This window comes from Lepus europaeus, chromosome 16 (genome assembly GCF_033115175.1).
Source record: "Lepus europaeus isolate LE1 chromosome 16, mLepTim1.pri, whole genome shotgun sequence".
In the NCBI taxonomy this organism is placed as follows: Eukaryota; Metazoa; Chordata; class Mammalia; order Lagomorpha; family Leporidae; genus Lepus; species Lepus europaeus.
In genome coordinates, this window is record NC_084842.1 from 32,330,420 (window position 1) to 32,353,211 (window position 22,792).

Genomic DNA, 22,792 nt, shown 5'->3' on the forward strand with positions numbered 1-22,792 from the left:
GACTGGGTCTGAGGAAAGGTAAGTGTGCTGCTCGCCTGTTCCCCAGCCTCCCTTGATCCCAGAGACAATCAGACACAGCAGGGAGTGAAGTCAAGCAGGGACTCATTTATTGCACACTTAGCAAAGCCTTTTAAAGCACAAAACCGCAGGATTATTGGGGCAGGGCATAAGGACCAACCAATTACTTAAAAGGTCATTTTATGGGGCGATTTTTTACAGGATCAGCCATATGTCTGTACACTTGTCATCAGTAATCGTCACCTCTCCTGATGCTGAGTGGACAATTAGCTTTGGTGTTAAACAACTTTGGGTTCCGCCCACCATACTTCCTTTGGGCGCCATCTTTGGATTGCCTCGTGTGCCTAATTTCCCTGCACCAGTTGGGGCAACGGGTCTGTCCCGGTTGCTTCTCTTCCAGTCCAGCTCTCTGCTGTGGCCTGGGAGTGCAGTGGAGGATGGCCCAAGTCCTTGGGCCCTGCACCTTCATGGGAGACCAGGAGGAAGCACCTGGCTCCTGGCTTCAGATTGGCACAGCACACTGGCCGTAGCAGCCATTTGGGGGGGTGAACCAATGGAAGGAAGACCTTTCTCTCTGTCTCTCTCTCTCTCACTGTCTAACTCTGCCTGTCAAAAAAAGAAGAAAAAAAGAAAAAAAAGAAATTCGCATTCCTTAAAGAATAATAAATAAAAAAGATAAAGTTAAATAAATAAATAAATAAAATGGTGAAACCACAACAAAGAAAAAGTAGCCAAAATCAGAGACAAAAGGAATTGTGGTAGCTAGCACTGGGAGAGGGTAGCATAGGAAGTTAGATAATATTCACAGGGAGTAGAGTTCCAGTCTGAGAAGATGAGAAACTTCTGGAGTTGGAAGTTGTAATGGTTGCTTAAAAAAGTGAATGTACTTAACGCTGAAGAACTATACACTTAAAAATTGTTGTAACCCTAAATTTTCTGCTGTGAATATTTTAATGCAATAAAAATATTAAATTGTATTCTATTAAAAAATAGAATACACATCTTAAATTCAGAGAAACACCATACTGTTTATAAGATAGTTGTTTCAATGTACCTCCCAATCATCATTTGAAAGCTCCAGTTCTATATTCCTGTCAATAGTTGACATTTTCAGATTTTTAAAATATTTTGTTTGAAAAAGCAGAGAGACAGAGATTGAGACACCCCCAGATGTGCACACACACACATAGTTAGAAAGCACACGAGAGAATCTTTCATCTGTTGGCCAATCCCCAAATACTTGCAATAACCAGATATAGGAAAAAGTGAAACATTAACATGAAGCTGTATCAGAAGGGTGCAGTAGTTCAGACTTGAACTGGCACTTTAAAGTGAAATGTGGATGTCTCAAGCAGTGGCTCAACTTTGTAATACTTTTTGTCTTCTGTTTATCTTCTAAAATGAAATTGCAGTGTGCTGTTGTAGCCACCAGGTTAAGCTCTTGCTTGTGACACCAGCATTTCAGGGTTGCTTGGCTTCTGATTCTACATCCTGCCTATGCCCTTGGGTAAGGCAGCAAATGATGGTGCAAGTACTTGGGCCCCCTGCCACCATGTGGGCATCAGGATGGAGTTCCTGGCTTCTGGCTTTGTCCTGGCCCAGACCTGGCTGTTGTGGCCATTTGGGAAGTCAACCATTGGATAGAAGCACACTATGTCTCTCTCCCTCCCTTTCTCTCTCTCTCTCTCTCTCTCTCTCTGTGTGTGTGTGTGTTGCTCTGCCTTTCATATAAATAAGTAAATGTTTAAAAATAATGAAAACTGGAATTCTGGAATTCTGAGTAATTACAGAGAACTTTCAAACCTAAAATGGTAGTAGGAACTTTAAATTTATAGTTAATCAATAATGTGGGTGCCCTCTCCAGTGAAGGCTGCCATCTGAATTAGAGGTATTCTTGTTAGGTAGTATGTTCTCTCACTTTGTCTACATTAACTCCAACTGGCCAGCTCCACAAATGAATTATAGCTCACAGTACATCAGATTTTTAACAGATGAGTGGCAATACTGCCCAATAGTGGCAGTATCTGAAAGGCATGTGGAAACTGACAGCTGAAGGAATTGAATGCAATATAATAGTAGTGAGAGTGTTAGTAGCAGCAGTTATAATAATAATAATTAAACTGAATCAATAACATAAGAAGGAGGTTATTTTGAGTATTTCTGTTATATTCCTGAGAGCCTTTGTCTATTCCAATGGTTCTTTTTCTTTCTTTTTTTTTCACCATCTTGTATCTCACTCCTCCCTCAAGATTTTCTATTGAGGCTCTGTCCTAACCCCAGTTCAGAAGACGTCAGCATATCTACATTTGTTACCTTATGCTATGCCTGTCTAGCAGTAGAGTAGTATGATCGAAGCTTTTTGGTGGTTCTGGCTTTTGGAGATATTGAAAACACCATTATATGACAATGATCCTTCATAACCCAGATCCTGCTTATTTTTTTTCTAGCCCTATCTTTCTAAACTCTCTCTAACTCTAATGCTGCTGCATTCAGTTCAAGTTCCATTGCCTCTCTTGTCATGGTAAGTGATTTAGTTACTGAAAATGTTTTCACTCACCTATGTCCAAAGATAGAAAAGCACAAAGTAGCTGATCAGTACTATAATTTTAATTTATAGATATGTAGGTGACTTCTAAAGTTAGGTGTCTTTACATGATTAGCTATACAACTAAGGAATTAAGCCAAAGTCATGTTATGATTTTGTATTTTCTAAAATTCCTCAATATCATAGCTATTGTTTGAATTACACTGTCAAGAAAAAAAAAATAATTCCAAGTTGTTACCCCATCAACACTGTTTATGGGCTCTTGGTCCAGGCGTGTGTGTGTGCGTGTGTGTGTGTGCAAGAGAGAGAGAGAGAGAGAGAGAGAGAGGGAGAGAGAGAGAGAGGCAGCGTCAAGTGGACGTCCTCCAGATGGTGTGGTGGGTAGAGGGATTTGTTGCCTTTTTTCCTCAGCATTAAAGCCCTGGATGTCCCCGTGGCTATGCATGAGGAAGGTATCCCTGTGGCTATGTGTGAAGTTTAAAAGCTTTATTCTTGTTTTGTAAAAAAGTTTCCTTTAGCATAGCAACATTCAGAAATGAATCTAAAAGCAGAATAACTTTTAAGCTTGGAGTTCTTCTATGAAGATTACTTTCTTTGGTAAAAAGAATCCCAAATAGTGTCTGAAAACAGGTCTCCATGGGCACATTTTATGATTTGAAAGTCATTTTTTTTCTTCTTTTTCTTAGAAAGGCTGTTTAGAAGCCTAAATAACTAACTTTAGTGAAAGAGAAAAAGAGCTCACCAACTTTGGAAAGTAGGAAAAGTATCTTACACTGACTACTGGAGTCAACTACTACTCAGTTAAAAGAGTGGCAGTCACACCGCCTATGATCAAATAAGATAATTTTCTAACTATCAGTTTCTAGGTATATAATAATAGAATTTTTCAATACATCATTTTATTGTGTTAATATTTTCTGAGGCTATCACATTCCACATAATTCTGAGTGTCCTCTTCTCCTTTAGTAAATTTGCTGCTCTTAGGTACTAATTTGGATTCCTTTGGTTCATCTCAGCTATTATTTCAGCCAATGTGGGGGTTGGAACTGATACTAGTATCTATTCCTTGTTCCATGCTGTAGTACATCTTGCATTACAACCTTTGCTAGCTCAGTTCATGTAGGATGTTACAGGAACTCATGCTACACCAATGTATACATGACTCAGAAATGGGGGCAAGTTAACTACACATGGGTTAAACATTGAGCAATGGGAAATATGGCCTAAAAGATAAATTATTGCCTTTTCTCCACCATCCGAAAAGGAAAAATGTAAGATACAGCATATGTTACTTCCTCAGTGGTACCAAAGATAAGAAACCAAGTGCTCTCAGGGCAAGCCAACCCCATGATACAGTTCTCCCTTTCTTCCTTTCTCTCCTCATCCTCATTCCCTTTCCCCAGTATTATAGCCCAACTGTCATCTCCACCAAATATTTTTATATATGCAATTACTTTAGGTTCTAACTTCTAGGGAAAAAACTAAAATACTTACTATCACATCTAATAAACTGCAAACTGCAAATCTCCCAAAAGGATACTATATTCCCAGTGAGACCAAGTCTATCAGAACTTTGGTGAAGAGTCTCATCACTTCTCACAATACCCGCTTGCCTGTTTTCCCTTAACTCATTTCTCAAATATTTTGCATTATGATCAGTGTTATTTTTCAAAAAACGCAACCCCCACGCACATCTCTTTATCTACCTTGATTATTATCTTTGATAGCCTGATATCTGAGCTTTTCTATAAACTAATCATGCACTACATCTGTAGCCAAATTCCTTCAATTATATGCTCTGTTTCCTAGCACATACATATTGTATTTGGACGAAATACAGATTTATAGAGGCAAGAATGGGGCATTTCATAAATGCCTTTTATTCTATCACAAGGAACTCATAATCCAGGTATAAGCACACATACACACATATATACACACAGATATATATATATATATATCTGTGTGTATATATATATGTGTGTATATATATATATGTATATATATATATATATCTGTGTGGATATATGTGGATATACGTGTATATCTCTGTGTGTATATATGTGGATATACGTGTATATCTCTGTGTGTGTATATATACACACACATACATACATATGCACATGCACACTTGTGGCATTTGTTTACATGTCCGTATACATGGTCATAGCAATTCTACCTTCTGTCTAGTGCATGTTTCATCCTCAAAACATAATCAGGCATTACTTGACCTGAAAATTCACTTTGATCACCTTTCCTAATAGTAGATTGGTTACTAATTTTCTGTACTGTTCTGTCACTGTTCCTCCATCTGTTATACCATAAATTACTTTATCTTCTTTCAGATTTTGTTGAATTGAAATGGATCTTCACATGACAACATTTCTTTATACTTCTCTATTTTAGTATATTGCTATGGCAGACAATCTTTATAGTTTACTCAAAATTTATAAGCAGAGACTGAGGCTACACTTGAGATACTGTCTAAGGGCCTTCTTTTATATTGAGAAGGAATTTGGATACAATGACTTTTATTAGATCTGCCATTATCCATATTTGGTGCTAAAATAGAGAAGAAATAACAATGAAGGAAAAGCCCTTTTTAATAAATCATATCTAATACCTTTAGATTTTCACTAGTAAATATAAAACAATTGGTCTCAAACCTTTTCCACTGATTAACTTCTACTGTCAAGATTTAAAATTAGAGAATTTCCTTGTCATTACACTATTATAGGTAGCCATGACAGTTAGATCTGCCCAATGATAGGCACAGAAAATTAACATTGAGGTGTTTGGTAAAAATATTTCTCCTTATATTTAATCCATGCCCAGTAATTAAAATACCCCCTATTTTTTTTAGCTTTTATTTAATGAATATAAATTTCCAAAGTACAGCGTATGGACTACAATGGCTTCCCCCTGCCATAACTTCCCTCCCACCTGCAACCCTCCCCTTTCTTGCTCCCTCTCCCCTTCCATTCACATCAAGATTCATTTTCAATTCTCTTTATACACAGAAGATCAGTTTAGTAAAAAGATTTCAACAGTTTGCACCCACATAGAAACACAAAGTGAAACATACTGTTTGAGTACTAGTTATAGCATTAAATCACAATGTACAGCACATAAGGACAGAGATCCTACATGAGGAGTAAGTGCACAGTGACTCCTGTTATTGACTTAACAAATTGACACTCTCGTTTATGGCATCAGTAATCCCCCTAGGCTCTTATCACGAGTTGCCAAGGCTATAGAAGCCTTTTGAGTTCACCAACTCTGATCATATTTAGACAAGGTCGTAGTCAAAGTGGAAGTTCTCTCCTCCCTTCAGAGAAAGGTACCTCCTTCTTTGATGACCTGTTCTTTCCACTGGGATCTCACTCATGGAGATTTTTCATTTAGGTCATTTTTTTTTTTTTTTTTTTTTTTTTTTTTTGCCAGAGTGTCTTGGCTTTCCATGCCTGAAATGCTCTCATGGGCTTTTCAGCCAGATCCTATTTATTTTGTCACCCTTGTTTTCTTTTCCCTTTAGGTGAATTACAATGAGTACCTGAGATTTAGAACTACAGCCACTATATTGATCTCATGAGATAAGTCTAATGAAGAAAATTGAACACACTGTAGCAGGAAGATGTAATGTTAGGGTCTTGAATAGAATCATGGAAACTACAATTTTTGTTCTTATGAATTGTGGTTAATGAAATAAATTCCCGTGTACCTCTAGCCCTTGTTAGCAGTTTCTGTTATTTCATTTACTATTATTTAGTTAAATAAAATATATATGGAGTTTCACACTATAGTAACAATTTTGTGCAACTGAAGGGATTGTTAACAGCACAAACACAAAATATTGCTGCCTTCAGGGAGCTTACCCAGTAGTAGGAAGAGAACTTGTAATTGAAAAGTGATCTGCTGTGGCCTGGGAAGGCAGTGGAGGATGGCCCAAGTCCTTGGGCCCTGCACCCGCATGGGAGACCAGGAGAGGCACCTGGCTCCTGGCTTCGGATCAGTGCGGTGCGCCAGTCTCACTGCACCGGCCACGGTGGCCATTGGGGGATGAACCAATGGAAAGGGAGAACCTTTCTCTCTGTCTCTCTCTCACTGTCTACTCTGCCTGTCAAAAAAAAAAAAAAAATTGATGGATTGATGGAGAATCTATCAAGAAAATAATGTGGGATAAAGAGTCAACATGAAATAACAAAAATTAATTTGCCTTTGCATAAAATCCATGAAACATTGGACAGGGCATCATAGTGATCTTTGAGAGATGATAGTGATGGGGAGGAAAAATGAAATTACATGTTCACACTAAGACGTATGCATGAAAGTTAATACATGCAGTATCTCTATTGGAAAAGATAAAACAGAAAGAAAATATTCTTCCATCAAGTAAACGAATAAAAAAATCTATGACTATATCAATACAATGGAATACTAGTTAGTCATGAAAAGGAATGGACTATTGATAAACTAAAAAATCTGGATCTCAAAATAATTGTTCTGAGTAAATGAAGTCAAAATGGCACCAAGCAGGAGATAAAATGACATATTGCATGATCCTGTTCAATCCTGTCCATACATGTTTATAGAAAATGAAAACCAAGTACATTTCTCTAGTGGGAGAGCATTTTGATAATGGAATATATTAGTTATATCCCACATACAGTACCTATCTACATTTTATACATATATGTGTGCATATACATTTATTCTATATCAATTACTTGTCAATAAAGTCATATAAATAATATCAAGTCCTGAATGACTATATGTTCTTCATGGGATGATGTCTCTTTCTGTGTATCCACTGCCTAAATTCACCTAACAGTAAACATTTTAAAAATAATTTTAAAAATAACTAAAATAAGCCAAAATTTTATATGCCAGGCAGAGAAAAGGATTCTCCATATATTAACTTTGCCTGAATTTCCTCCCTGATTTGGGACACATTTGATTATCTCTTAAGTGTGTGTGTATGTATGTGTGTGTATATATATATGTGTGTGTATAAATTTTATATAATTATTTATTTATATATGATATATAACTCATAAGCAGGTATGCATGCATGTGTAAATATATATGCTTATGTTTATGGTATATAATGCACATGCATGTACATACATATGTATGCATACACATATATGTATGTGTAGATCTGTGTGTATACATATATATGTATGTGTATATTTTCATGTATATATATATATAAAATTAAATTCATACATTAAATAGGTGACAAACTTGAATTTTTTTTCAAGGGTTCATAAGAATATTATATTTAACATATGTCACTAGTTATGACTGATAAGTAATTTGGAAAATAAAGATTTTTATTTCAATTTTACACCTTATATAATTTAATTTCTAGATTAATTAAATAGAAAGTGTAGACGTTAATAGTTGAAAAGTGCAGGTGATTAGCTACATGGAAATTGAAGTGTAAGTGACAAATACAATGAAGATATGTTTAAATTTTTGAAGTCTTCATTTTTAACAAAGCAGTCACCATTTATAAAATTTATTCAATCATTCTTGGCTTACAAGCATTTAATTTTTTTGGTCCAATTATGTTGGTGAAAACATGTAAATCTGAAACAGATAAAAAATAAATATTTCTGGCACTACTAAATTTTTCCAGATATTATATACACAAAACAACTCTTTTTAATTTGGGTTAATTCTAAGAGTGGCATATCATCTTAAAGACAAAAATATTTATAAAGCAAGCAATTAAATTCTTAAAACTCATCACCTAAGGTTTCCAGATCTCTTATGTTATCAATACTGTCTGTTTTAGTTTATTAACATAGCATAAATGATAGTTTAAAGGATCATATTTATTTGGGTTTCGCAGAATATGCCAAATAGAATCTGCCAATTTGTTTTGTAAATAGGGCACACTAACATGTTGCACATATTCCATATTCATGTTCCTTTTAAGACATTTCGCAGATGGTGAACTACCTACATACAGATTAGTGAGAAAAATATGAAGACTTTTTTTTAAAAGAGAATGTCATCATTCCCTTCCAATTTGATTCCTTGCATATTTATGAGCCTCTGACCATGTGCAGGAGATATGTGTAGCATTTCTTAATGCCTTTTATTTCTGTTTTTTTTCTTCATGTTTTTGAAAGCATAAAATCATGTGCAAACTACATCAGTAAGTCACATCAATCAATTGCATATTTTTATATGACTCTCTTCCTGGGACTTCCAGTATATGGTTTTATATTGTTGTATCTCATTCTAAATTGTATAAAATAAATAGGAATTAATCTAACTGGATAATATAAATAATATAAAGTTATAATCAACATTTTCCTCAGCAGCCTCTTAACAAACTAAAATAATAAAACATTTAAGAGAAGTTTTTATAGGATTGTGATACAATTGTGGATTTTTCAAACATCTTTGCTGTATTGTGGCTGTCAGTTGGCTTATATTACTTGATATTCTGTTTTATAATATGGCTACAACCTCTGAAAACTTATATCAACTCTGCTCATTTAAAAAGCTAAAAGAAGATATGAAATGCAAAATTATTCTATTTTTTGCTAATAGTATTTCCTTATGTATAATCATGCATAGGTATATATATATATATATATATAATCTACTATTGTATTTGTTAAATACAATAAATTTTATTTTTTAAAATTGAATTTCCTGAGGTTGACACTTTGGAAAATATGTTATCTTATAATGAATCTCTTCCATCAGATCCCACATGAATTCCCATTGATTTCTGGGTCATATTACTTGCACATAAACAGTGAATACATAGTGGAAAGGAACACTTTACTTTCCCACTTATAGGTATATTCCATTCATAAATCAAAAGTATCAGAATTTCCAAATTCTCAGGATATTCAACATGTACAAATAAAGTAAATGATTAAAAAATGAAAAGGAAATTAATTTTATTTGTTATGGAATTATACAGAGAATTATCAGAATAGTCTAGCATTTCCAATGATTGACTGCTTTCTCCTGTCCAAATGTTTGCTTACTCTGAATATTTGAATATATTTGAAAACATAGCATTATGAAAAGATAATCCTCACATGTAAAAATAATTAAAAATGATCTATTTTATTAAGACAAAATGTTATAAATGTGATATTGGAATATACAGAAAATTTGGGAAATAACACTTATAAACAACCACACACACACAGAGAAATATATATATATATACACACACAAGTTCCAAAAAGCAGAATAATTACTTCAACCACAAATTTTTATGGCAGTCTATCAAAATGATATTATAGTTTTTAATTTGTCTCATTTCTCCTGCTCAAAAAAAGGCAGAAGAGCTATAATAAACAAAATTAACAACCTTCAACTAGACAGAAGGACCCAAATAAATAAAATAGATGGAAACAGAGACAATGCAACTGATACCATATACTACAAAGGATCATTAGAGACTATTGTGGGCCGGCGCCATGTCTCACTTGGCTAATCCTCTGCCTGAGGCACCGACACCTCAGGTTCTAGTCCCGGTTGGAGCACCCGGTACTAGTCCCAGTTGCTCCTCTTCCAGTCCAGCTCTCTGCTGTGGCCCGGGAAGGCAGTGGAGGATGGTCCAAGTACTTGGGTCCCTACACCCGCATGGGAGACCCGAAGGAAGTACCCGGCTCCTGGCTTCAGACTGGCACAGTGCCAGCCATTGCGGCCATTAGGGGAGTGAACCAATGGAAGGAAGACCTTTCTCTCTTTCTCTTACTGTCTATAACTCTCTCTCTGTCTCTCTCTCTCTCTCATTGTCTAACTCTGCCTGGCTAAAAATAAATAAATAAATAAAGACCATTGTGAACGACTCTATGTCAATAATTTGAAAAACCTAGAAGAAATGCATAAATGTCTGGACACATAGAACATATGTATTAAACCACAAAAGGATAGAAAATCTTAACTTACCCATAATGAGTATTAAGATTTAATCCCCAAACAAAGAAGGCTTCACTGCTGAATTTCACCAAAGATCTGTATGATCTCAATGGTGAAATTTAGAAAATGTAGATAAAGAAAATTAAAGAATTCACAAAAAGGAAAAAAAAATCCCTGTTCAATAAGTTGAAAAATAATATTGTTAAAAAATACTTACTACCTAATATGACCTACAAATTCAATGCAATCCTTGTCTAAATAACAATGGCATGCTTCACAGAATTAGGAAAAACAATCCTAACAATTTTATGAAACCACGAAAGACCCTGAGTACCCAAAGCGATATTGAGGGAAAAAAAGAAGAAAAAAATGCCAAATAAGCTGGAACAGCACAATATCTGACATCAAAATATACTACCAAGCTATAGTAACTAAAACATCTGTATTGGCACAAACACTGATACACAGCCCAGTGGAACAAAGTATTGTTCCAGATATTAATCTACACATCTACAGTCAACTGATTTTCAACAAAAACAACAAAAATGTTTATTGAAGAAATAATAAATTATGATGTAAGGCATTAAATTCTGTAAAAATCAATATTCATTTATATATTCATAATATATAAATGTCAACTCAAAATGATCAAAGGCTTAAATATAAGAACGGAAACTATGCAACTGCTAAAACAAATATAGGAGAAACACTCCAAGACATCAGTATTGGCATTGATTTTTTTGGATAAGACCTCAAGACCACAGGCAATAAGAGCAAAATAGACAAACATGATTATTTCAAATATAGAAGCCTTCACATGTCAAAGGAAATAATCAGAAGAGAGAAGAGTGAAAAAACAAAGTACAAAATGTGAGAAATGCCTGAAATATCTAGAATATACATATATGCAAAATGAGTGAAAACAGAATGAGAGAAAATATTTAAATTAAATATATGTATATGAAGAACTCAAAAACACTCAATAGCCTGATTAAAATATAGACAAATAATATGAGTAAACATTTCACAAAGGAAGATACACAAATGACCAACAAATACATGAACAAACAATCAATGTCCTTAATCACCAAACAAATGTAAATCAAAACCATACTAAATACCCTCAATCTCACCTCAGTTAGAATAGTAATTACCACAGAGACAAAAAACAGATGTTTTTGAGAATACTGAGAAAGAAGAGTTCCTATGTACTGTTGGTGGGATATCATAAGACAAGATATATGAAAAGTAGTATTTGAATTCCCCAGAAAAATGAAAACAGCGCCATCATATAATCCAAATGTACCACGCCTGAGTACTTATCTGAGGAATGATATTAGTAGGGGAAGAAGAACTTCATTATTAGAAGATTCTAAGAACCTAAAAGGTCCTGAAACCCTCTAGGGGATACTTTGCGTTGGTGGGAGTGTGAGAGTTGGTGGCCTCTAGGGAGCTACCTGGGAGGCCGGATTTCCTGAAGTGCCCTCATAGCTTCCTTGTGACAAAGAGGCATCTGTTCACTCTTCTTTTGAATTCTCTTAAATGCTGACCCTCAAGGCACCTACCTGCTTACTGGCAACAGCTTCAGCAAAAAGAGCCTCTATCCAATTTGTGCCCTAAAATCTGCAATGCTTAAGGGATCTACAGCGAGCTGTCTCCTGCATCTTGGCCTATTGTTGTAGCCCATTGTTTCCTGAATATGAGAGAAGTTCTGTAGGAAGGGTTATCTTCTCTTAGCTGGGGCATGTTGGAGAACCATCATTTCTGTAAGTGAAAGAAATAGGGAAAGCACACGGGCAATAGTGGTTGCCGCGGGGAGGGCTGTCAGTGGGGGGCCTGAAATGTCACATCGAGCACAGTGACAGTGACTGGGCAGTGCACGCCTTCTTTCCCAAAGGGACTTTTCCCTCTGCCAGCAGCCTTGGCCTGCTCATTAGTGTCACTTGTCTCAGCAACAACAGGACACAGAGTTTATATTAAATCCAAAATTGTGTTCGTTTCCACTTTGCAGGAGATTTCTCTCTCACAAATGAATAGCTTGCTTAAAATTTTGAAAAAGATTTCAGTAAATCAATTTCCTCTATTTTGCCTCTCACACTTCCTAAAAATGACTAGTCCTGTGTCATGCTGTCTAAGTAAACCCAATTGTAATTATCCTTAATCACAAACAATCTTTAATTAAACTAGCAATTCTCTCATTCTGCACATTCCCTTCAATGTACTAATCTTTCTAAATAACTGGAACATAGAATTTCTCTTCATACTTAAAACTGTCAAACCTCACCTATACTTATATGTGATAAAACAAAGCAAATTAAAGACAACTCTAACTACAGGTGATTCTAAGATAGTTTTCCCCTGTTCACTTGATAAGGGGAATGTAAGGGGAAGAAGCTGACATTACAGGGATTTTAAGGTAATTTGCTGGCATAGTCCTCATACGAAGATGCTATAAAGTGGTATTGTGCTGAACCAGCCTATTAAAGAGTTAAATACAGGAGATGTGGACAAAAAACAGATGTGTGCTTCCTGCAGAGCTAGTCGTTATTGACAGATTGGGGGCTGAAACGGAAACACTTCCTGACTCTATAGAGGGTTCTTCCCGTAATTTTAGGTTTAATGTCCTTAATGTCAATTTTAAATCTCTTGATTATCCTCAGAAGCAACTGGATAGAAATGAAGGAAAGCTAATGGACAGCAGAGGATTATTTCTTCTTTTTCTATTTCCTAAATGTACTTGAGAAAAGCTCTCCACTCTCTGTTTTTGTTTGTTTTTTGTTTGGATTTTTGTTTTCATTCCTGCTTTTGTATTACTTTACTACCCTAAATCCCTACTACTTAGTATCCTTGGAAATAAAAAGATTTTACTCACACTTTAAGTAATAATTTGAAACAAATTTCACTCAAAATTAATATGCTTTGGCAGTTCACAGCTGTTATTTAAGCAAGGCTCACATATGCTGCTTGTTGAATATAATGCACACATTTTGGTTTTGACTACACATCTGGCAGTAAAATTTGTTCAGATTGGGCCAAATGACATTTATGGTCATCTGGAATTATGTTATCAAATAGCTAAAATGCAGATGATTAAGTTAACTACTCTAACTATCAAAGAATTTCTGGAATCACCATGAACAAAGGAGAAAGAACATAAACTAAAATTTTTAGCTCCTACTGCTGAAAGTTTTTTTTAATTTTATTTCCTTATAAATTTAAAAGGCAAAGAGACAGAGACACAGAGAAAGAGATAGAAACAGAGAGTCCCATCTTTTGTTTCATGCCCCACAAAAGTCTGCAACATCTGGAAACAGGCAATACTGAAGCCAGGAGCTACACACATTCCAGAGCTCCCACTTGAGCTGCAGTGAACGATGTGCTTTGTGCTTACATCACCTGATGCCTTTCAGAGTGCACATTAGTAGGAAGCTGGAGTGGGAGAGGAATTGAGTCTAGAACCTAGGCATTCCGACATGGATTGTGGGCATCTCAAATAGCATGTTAACTGTTAGACCAAACTCCTGTCCCTTGCTGAAACTGTTAAGATACATATTACAGCTTCAAAGAAAAGTTACAGGTACTACAATTTTCCTTCAGTATTCCTTTGCATCTTTTCATCTCTAACACATTCCTTAGCCCACCTGGCACTCAGATACTCTTAAACTGACCCCCCTGGGCTTGTCAGTGATAACTCACTGAGACACCACTTCCTCTGTTTTGTCTTCCAAAGTTAATACTTCTTTTTGTTCAGGTTGGTGTCATATAATACAGCATGAATAAATAGAGACAAGAAAAGAAATCAAGTCATGCTAAAATTAAGAGACTAGTATAACCCTAATGAAAAATATTTTGTCACAACAATGTGACTCCTAGTAATACATTAGGTTCCTCTCCATGTTCTTTAGCCTGTTTGTCCTTGGAATAACTTTTTATCCTTTTGTAGACAAGACCAATAATTCATGAGAGAATTGGGAATAGAAAACAGTCCTCCCTATTCCCTGCAGAGAGTCTTGCAACTAGATTATAGTGAGTCTTTATACACATTAGCCATTTCAGTTGCACACTGAAACAGATCAGTATTTTTGATTGAGTTTGACATTTTGAAATTTAACTACAATAGCTTACCCTATAAACAGGAAGTGACTGTAAAACAGATGTTCTTATTTAGAGAAGATGTTACCAAAAGAGCAAATCACTAAATTTGTCCTTGCTATAATTGTGTCATTTAAACCAAGAGGAAAAAGTCAGAGTCCTCAGACTGAAGAAACCCTGATAGGAAAATTATGCCATCATTCAACGTTATAAGATGTCAACTGAAGAAAGAATGTGATTTAAGGTTCCACACTGTTTTCCTGTGATATGAATACCAATTTCCAAATCCTGCTATGCAATTACTGAGAAAAAAATCCAGTAGGTGTGGAAGTAATGATTTGTGAATGGTTTTTAATGAATTAGGAAAAAGTCTCATCTTCAAATCACAGAAACCATTTTATAGTGAAAAATAATGCTGTGCCTTCATTAACTATATTCTTTACCCACGTAAGATAAGCAAATACTTTCATCTTTTTAAAAGATAATAAATTTTGAAATAAAAATAATCTATTTATATTAATATATTTTATGGAGTTTAAGCACTATTGAAAGTTGCTTAGGAAGATGAAATGAGTATTTTGAGCACAATTTCTTAAAATAATATTAATGACTATCCTATAAATTCTGAAAGATAATCTACACTCATGCATAACCCCTTAGAAGGAATGGGCCTGGGGCCATATTCAGGTTTACTGAATTTATTCATGTGTTCACAGCTGATAGAACTATGACAAACAGACTTGAGTTGCAGCAAGGTATTTGGAAAAAAACATAGTGAAGAGTTGGTCAATTACCCATCAGAAGCCAACTAATACATTTTTTTGAGTAGGCGAATGAAGCCAACACTAAAATGTTGCTGTAAGAGAGATAATATAAACTTGGTCCTTGCCTTTCAGACCATGTCCCAGTATGATCTGCTGGAATTAACTTCTTGGTTTTAAATGATGCAGCATCTGCTAAAAATCCTTAGGAAAATTAAATAAATAAAAACTTAGTTTTTTAAGCCACATTAGTCATTGTTTTAACATGGTAATATTCCAAACACTGTAGTGAGTCTGGCATTCAGATATGCAATCCTAAAAATGTGCTTCTAGAACTAACTTTATTATTTTGCTTTTTACTTTGGACATGCCTCATGGCAGAGCATTTTATGTAGACACTTTCAGTCTTTCTATTAAATGATCTGTTCAGGATATATAGATTAACAATATGTTGTTTCAGAAACTTCATCTTAGGCGCTCCCTGCTGTTTTAGTTATTAATATCCTGAAGAGAGCATGGATCTATCAAAGGAGTCCCCCCTCCAAGAAGTTACTTATGGAACTGGGCAGTTGCCAGTTGTGGGCATTAGATGGAACAGGGATTCATTTTATCTCTGAATAAGATGGTTCTAGGCTGGCATCAGCTACAGGTTTTTTTCATCATTTCAGAAGGAAGACACTTTATTGTGGTGCATATCAGTGATTCATTCAAGTCTGCTGGGCTCAGACTTTCAATCCTCTGATACATTTGGGTACATATTTTATCTTCACTGAACTAGTGACATCATGCTGCATTTCTCTGATGTGTGACTTCTTGAATCATGAGATGATAGAACAAGCTTCAGACAGTACTAACTTACTAGTTCAGCAGGAAATGTTAACAATTTTTTCATGAACTGAAACATAGAAATCATAAATGAAGGGATTAGCAGGGGCAACCTCTCATATCTACATGTACCATATGCTATTTGTCCATTTTCTTCAGATAATAAAATGGAAATTTTTCAGCAAAATTCCTCTTTCAAAATATCCCCATTTGCTCAAATTAATCCTTAAAATTCAAGGCTATCATCTTAGTTTTTGATTATACTTTCAGTATCGAATGGAATCTTTCAGCCTGTAATGCTTAGTTTTATGTGTCAACGTGTCTAGCCATGGTCAAATTTTATTCCGAGTATTTCTATAGGTTCTTATGAATGAGATTACATTTGAATAGGTAGATTGAGCAAAGTGGATTACATCCATAACTTCTGCAGGCCTAATCTAGTTAATTGAAAGATCGAATAGAACAAAAGATTGACTTCCTCCTTCCCCATGGCTACCCCTGTCGCTCCAGTAAGAGAACTCTGAAGTAGGAGGCCTTCAGACTTCTGCATTCTCAGCTCTTCTTAGCTCTAAAGCAAACTGCATGTGGACTGGAATTAGAAGTTTTCACTGAACCTTCTGTCCCTCATCCATCAGGTTTTGAACTCACCAAATCTCCATACTTATATGCGTCAATTCCTTAAAATATTGATAGACCACAGATTGATAAATCAATGATAGATAAATGATAGCTAGCTTGTTAGATGACACACTCGAACATGCACACATCATGGCTATTTCTCTTGACACTGCTGAATAATACAGACCCCCAAGGAGTTTGTTTTGTTATTCTTCCTGAATTTTAATTTATTTCTAGAAACCATGTCACAGTAGCTGTTAAACATTAGTTAATTAGTCGAAAAGATAAACCACCATGGAAACACCACAGAATTTTACACATGATTTGCAAAAGGTTATAGAACTGCAATAAAACAATATTTTAACTTTTATAAAGGTAGGTGTATAAGAAATTGATGGTCAACTGAAGGAGTAAAGGATTAAAAATCATTGAGAAAAATTAATAGAAATCCTATGATAATGACAAAACACTAGAAATAACAACAGTTGCCAAGTTATATTGGGATGATGTCTATAAGAATAAAAGGTGAACAAGAGTTCAGGTCATTCATCAACTTTTTATCTTTGTCTGTAAATTTCCATACAAGTCATACCATAACCACAATGGACAATGATATCATGTATCAAAACAATAGAAAGCATTTTTACTTGGTTTTCAGGAAATAAATTGTCTTAATATATTACGCCAATTTTCATATGTTCACCTCACTTGTTCAGTTCTCTACTTTATACAGCCTAAGTTCTGAAATTATTAGGAAAAGTAAAAGGTAAATGATTCAGAACAATTTGCATCTATTAGAAAGGTGAAATGAATGAAACACAAAATGTTTGTTCACACTTCTGTATGTTCTTCTCTGATAACATGTACCTTGAGGACAGTAATAGACTTTAGAAGGGATCACAAGACAGTGTAAACCTATAATTCATCTTGTTAAACATGCAAGATTTTTACATTGTATCTGAAAGCATTCAAGAAATGATCCTTTCATTGCCTCTCAGCTGGAAATAATATAAGCATTATTAAAGTTCAAGAATGTAACTCAATAGTAAACCAGTAATTTACTTGTATGAATGTTAGTCTTTCTTAAAAGCAGATTTCTATAAGCAGATCAGATAAGTCATATCTGCAAAACTACTATAAATATATCCAATAAAGGAAAAAGATGTCTTCAAAGGATATCAACAGATAGTTAAGCTGCAACCTACAAATAATACAAATGCTTTGTTAATTTTATAAAATGATGAAATCAGATGTTAAATGTAGAATATTTAAATTTTATGTACTTATTATTTAATTTATTTGGAAAGTGAGAGCAGATGGAAGGACAAGAGAGACTGAGGCCTTCCATCCGCTGTTCCACTCTCTAAATGCCTGCAATGGCCAGGGCTGGGTAGGCTGAAGCCAGGCACACAGAACCAGTCTGCATTTCCCACATGGGTGGCAAGGTCCCAAAGGTGCACATTATTAGGAAACTGAAAACAGAATAAGAGCTGAAACTTGCCTCCAGAGTCTTCAATGTACGATGTGAGTGTCCAAAGTGGCCTCTTATCCTGCTGTGCCAAATGTCTACCCTGCATATTTTCATTTTCATTTTTTAATTTATACTTTTAAAGATTATTTATATGAAAGAGTTGCAAAGAGAGGAGGAGTGACAGAGAACAAGAGTGATCTTCTATCTTTTGGTTCACTCCCCAAAAGCTAAGGCTAAAGCCAGGAGATAGGAGCTTCATCTCGGTCTCCCACGTGGGTACATGAGCCCATATCTGCTGTTTTCCTAGGCATGTTAGCAGGGAGCTGGATCAGAAATGGAGCAGCAGTGACATGAACTCTCACACATAAGAGATGCTGGCATCACAGGTGGTGGCCTAACCTGCTGCTCCACAACACCTACCCCTTAACATTTTCATTTTCGAAAAGCATTACTCTCAGGATCTTCTGATTAAGAAGCTTTATGAATAACTACAGGAATAAAATTTTACCATTAATTTAAAATAGTCAAGTTTTTATGAACAGAAAGGTAACTGTGTATTACGCACACACACACACACTTACACACATCTTTCTGGCAACCTTCAACCTCTTTGAAAATCATATTTTAAATGATTCAATATTTAATATGGTTCAAGGGTGGTCATTATTTTTGGAATGCATCCTTTTGAAAGAAATCGGGAACTCTTCAAGATGTATTGAGAGTATTTTATCAAGGTTTTGTATGTAGGGAATAATCCTGATAATGTTGTATCATTAGAAAAATGAGGAATTTCTGATTTGTTTCTTGTAATGTCAGAGAAGAGGAAATGAATGACTCTAGGAAGTAAACAGCCTGCACCTTTCTTGTTGATATTAAATTCTTCTTAGAAAATCACCCAAAGCTTACATAATCCCTCTATTATTCAACAGAGGTTGGGAAAGAAAATGCTGCTTCCTGGCAACCTAGACAAAGTCCCAAATCTGGTCAAGGTAAAGTAGATTCAATGAATCCCATCACACTTACCAATTCCAGATTGTTAAAAACCTTTTATGAACAGACTCTCGTATCTTACCTGGCCTTCCATTTCCCATCCACTCCCACTCCTCTTTGGAAAAAGGAGTGAATGATACAGTAAGTTTTCTCCCAGTTTCCTTCTCTGGCTTTTTTGAATTTTATATCTTCCTAAGGAGCCTGGCAAAAGGATTCCCCAGTGGTCATTATGTATTCTTTCTATGTAGATGTTTCTGGGAATGCCTTTTGTGTTTTGTTTTGTTTTTCTACCTTTTTCTTTTCACACTGAAAATTCTTTCCAATTCTATTGTTATTCCTTCCAAATGGATCTTTAAAAAAAATTCCCTTTGCTTTGTTCCACAAATCCTATTTAAGAGAAGTAGGTTCCAAAGAGAGTTCCATAATATAATGTGGACTCAAAATTTTGGAACAGGATTTGCTAATCCTAAAATCAACTATGATTTTATTCCAAAGTAAACGACAAAAAATTAGGCTAATTATTTTGGTAAGCCTCAGGTTAAATGTTCAGTTGAGTTAATGCACCAAGTTTCTTAAATGTATATTAGCCCAACACTTAGCATTAAGACTACAAATCAACCATAACAAGAACAAGAAAAGCTATCATCTAAAAAGATTCACATAAAGAAATTTAAAGGAAGATATGCACATACCACCCATTTTTGCCATCATGTTTACTGTGTCAGATATTCGAAATATAAAATTTGACAGTCTGCTTGAAATTAGAAATCAGTGCTTTTCCTCCACCTCACATTTGGAGTTTATTTTATGAAAATCATCATCTGTAATGATGGTAGGGCCCAGATATTTTTTTGATTCTGCAAATGCTTCAACTTCATTGGTAATATTAAAAATAACAAGGCTTACAATTGATAGATATTAATATAATCATCAAATACTTAATGTTTTTTCAGGAATTCAAAAGAGATGAGGAAATTCTTTTCTCCCTCAAAGTACCTCCTCTAATATTTGCAGTCTGATTAAACTGATTTCCCAGTCTTCACTCCTTTTAAATAGAAGTGTTCAGACTCAATTTCTCCTTTTCACCATTAAAACTCTTCCTTCAATTTCCTTTCAATTTGCCCCACAGTACATTCTTTTTCCCAAAAAATGAAAGGATTATACTCCTCTGATGGCATTAATTTACTTTGAGTACTTCTGTTGATCTGGACTCCAAATTCTTCCTATTGTTTTACTCTTTCCAGGATCTTGTGGCAGATTCTGAATTTTAGTTTAGGAAAATAAAGAATGGTTTAAGATTTGACCCAAGTAATGGACAGAGCTTACGATATCCCACTAATTATAATCATAAATCTGGATCAAGTGGGATTAAAAATAGGTTCTGGTTGTTTTTAAGAGCTTCCATGTGTATGGATCCCATTCCCCCTGAGTTATGCTACCAAATTTTACCTGTATAGAAATAACTTTTAGCATTTTAATTTAAAAAGAGCAATTAGGCATATACTATCCTTAAAAGTACAGTACCTTTAGGTGCTATTTGATAAGAATTATATAACAATTATTATGTGGTTGGTTGTTCCTACAAAATTACATAGACTTACATGAACTACTCAAACATTTACAATTGGCTTATTATGTATGGAGGAAGAAAAAAATCTATCCCATTACTTGATAGAATCACAAACTTTATTTTCTTCTGACATAATACCTGGGAGTATTATGAGAACTGTAGTTTTTCTGACAAAGAGAAATTTCCTCTCCTTCTCCCACATAAAGACTTATACTTTTTTACTGTTCTTTCTCTTCCTCTTGTATGTCTTCCTCTCTTGCACATACACACACAATAGCAATGATGCACTCTGTACCTAGAATGATTCCTCTCTTGCTATTTGCATGGTTATACAGCATCCTATTGTCAGTGAAGAGACTAATGAACAAGAATAATGTGCTCACAGCTATTAAAACTTTAATTGCTAGTGCTGACTAATTTCTTCTTCCCCCAAAAGTTCAAATGGCAATGCTTGCCCCAGTTTGGGTGTTTGAAAACTTATCTTAATTTCTAAAATAATTTAGTATATAAGAGGTAGCCATTTAATAGCTGTAATAATTTCTTTAGCAATCAAGCAATTATACCTAATACATAATTCAATCATTTACTTATTTATTTTATGAATTAAATATTAAATGTTAAGTAAGAGACAAAAATTTGGAGACTATAGAGGTGAAATTTGATTTTCAAGGATGATATCTTTTAGTTTCAGTTCTATCTAACACTATTTGCATCCAAATGCTGATTCAGAAGAATTCCATCCTCAGTTAAGTATGTCCAGTGCAGAGAGAACATGTGCAGTACATCTGTAACCCACTGAGAAAAATTCCTTTATAATATTTAAGAGACAGAGAGACAGAAAAACAGTGAGATACAGAGAGAGATGAAGGGTTACCCATAGTACGGACAGAGGATGAAAAGCATAGTACTATAGTTATTAACCATTTGAATTTTCCTTGGACTAATGGGCTTCCATGGATCTAAACTAATAAATAAGTACATAAATAAATTAACTAGAAAATGCTAAGCAAACTGAAACAATTGCTGAATGAATGACTAAAGCCAGAGTTTTAATTCTGAACACCTAGCATGCTTCAGGTACATGGGGGGCTTGTTAAAATATAAATTCCTCATGTGTTCAGCAGAATTCTAAGATGATTCCCAAAATTCCTGGTCCAGTCCTCCTGATATACACCTTATCCCATGTTTTCAAACACCAATTAATTGTTATTGTGAAGGAATTATTGTGTACATAAAATAAGTCCAAAGTCAGTAGATATTTTAGGTGTACCTCTCCTAATCAGTGAGCCCTTTAAATCTGGATAGAGTTCAGAGGCACTGGGGGAGGAAATTAGAAGCATGAGAAGAACATTGCATGCACTCTGTCTTATAGAAGGAAGGGGTCATGCAGCAATCAATGAGGGGCTTTGTAGAGCTGTGAGTATTCTCTGACAGGGAAACAGTAAGGACATAAGATCTCTGTCCCATATGAGTAAGGAACCAAGTTAGTCCAAAAAGCAGAATAAGTTTAGAAGTAGATGTTTCTATAGAGTTTCCAGATAAGAACCCATCCCAGCCAAAATCTTCATTTCAGCCTTGGTAGAACCTGAACAGGAAACATAATCATAATGTTGGGTTTTGGCCTTCAGATCTGTGAACTAATAAATGAGTGTTGTTTTAATTTACTATATAGCATTTTTCATTATTTGTTATGTGGCATTAGAAATCTAATACAAAGTTCCTGGTGATGTTCTCCTTCTTTTCCATAATTTGAGAACATCTGTAACAGTATACCAGACTTTGGAGCATGAATGATACAAATAAGAAAAAGTAACTCAACAGATGACTGAGACATGCATTGTACAAAGTCTTTGAGTCCATTCAGTGGCAATGAAACCAAATATGATTAAATTGATAATCCACAGTACAGATTATTTTTGATCTTGTTATTCCTGTTGGAGACAATGATTGTCACATCAAAAGCATAACAACTTTGCTTTTTAGTTCTACTTTAATTG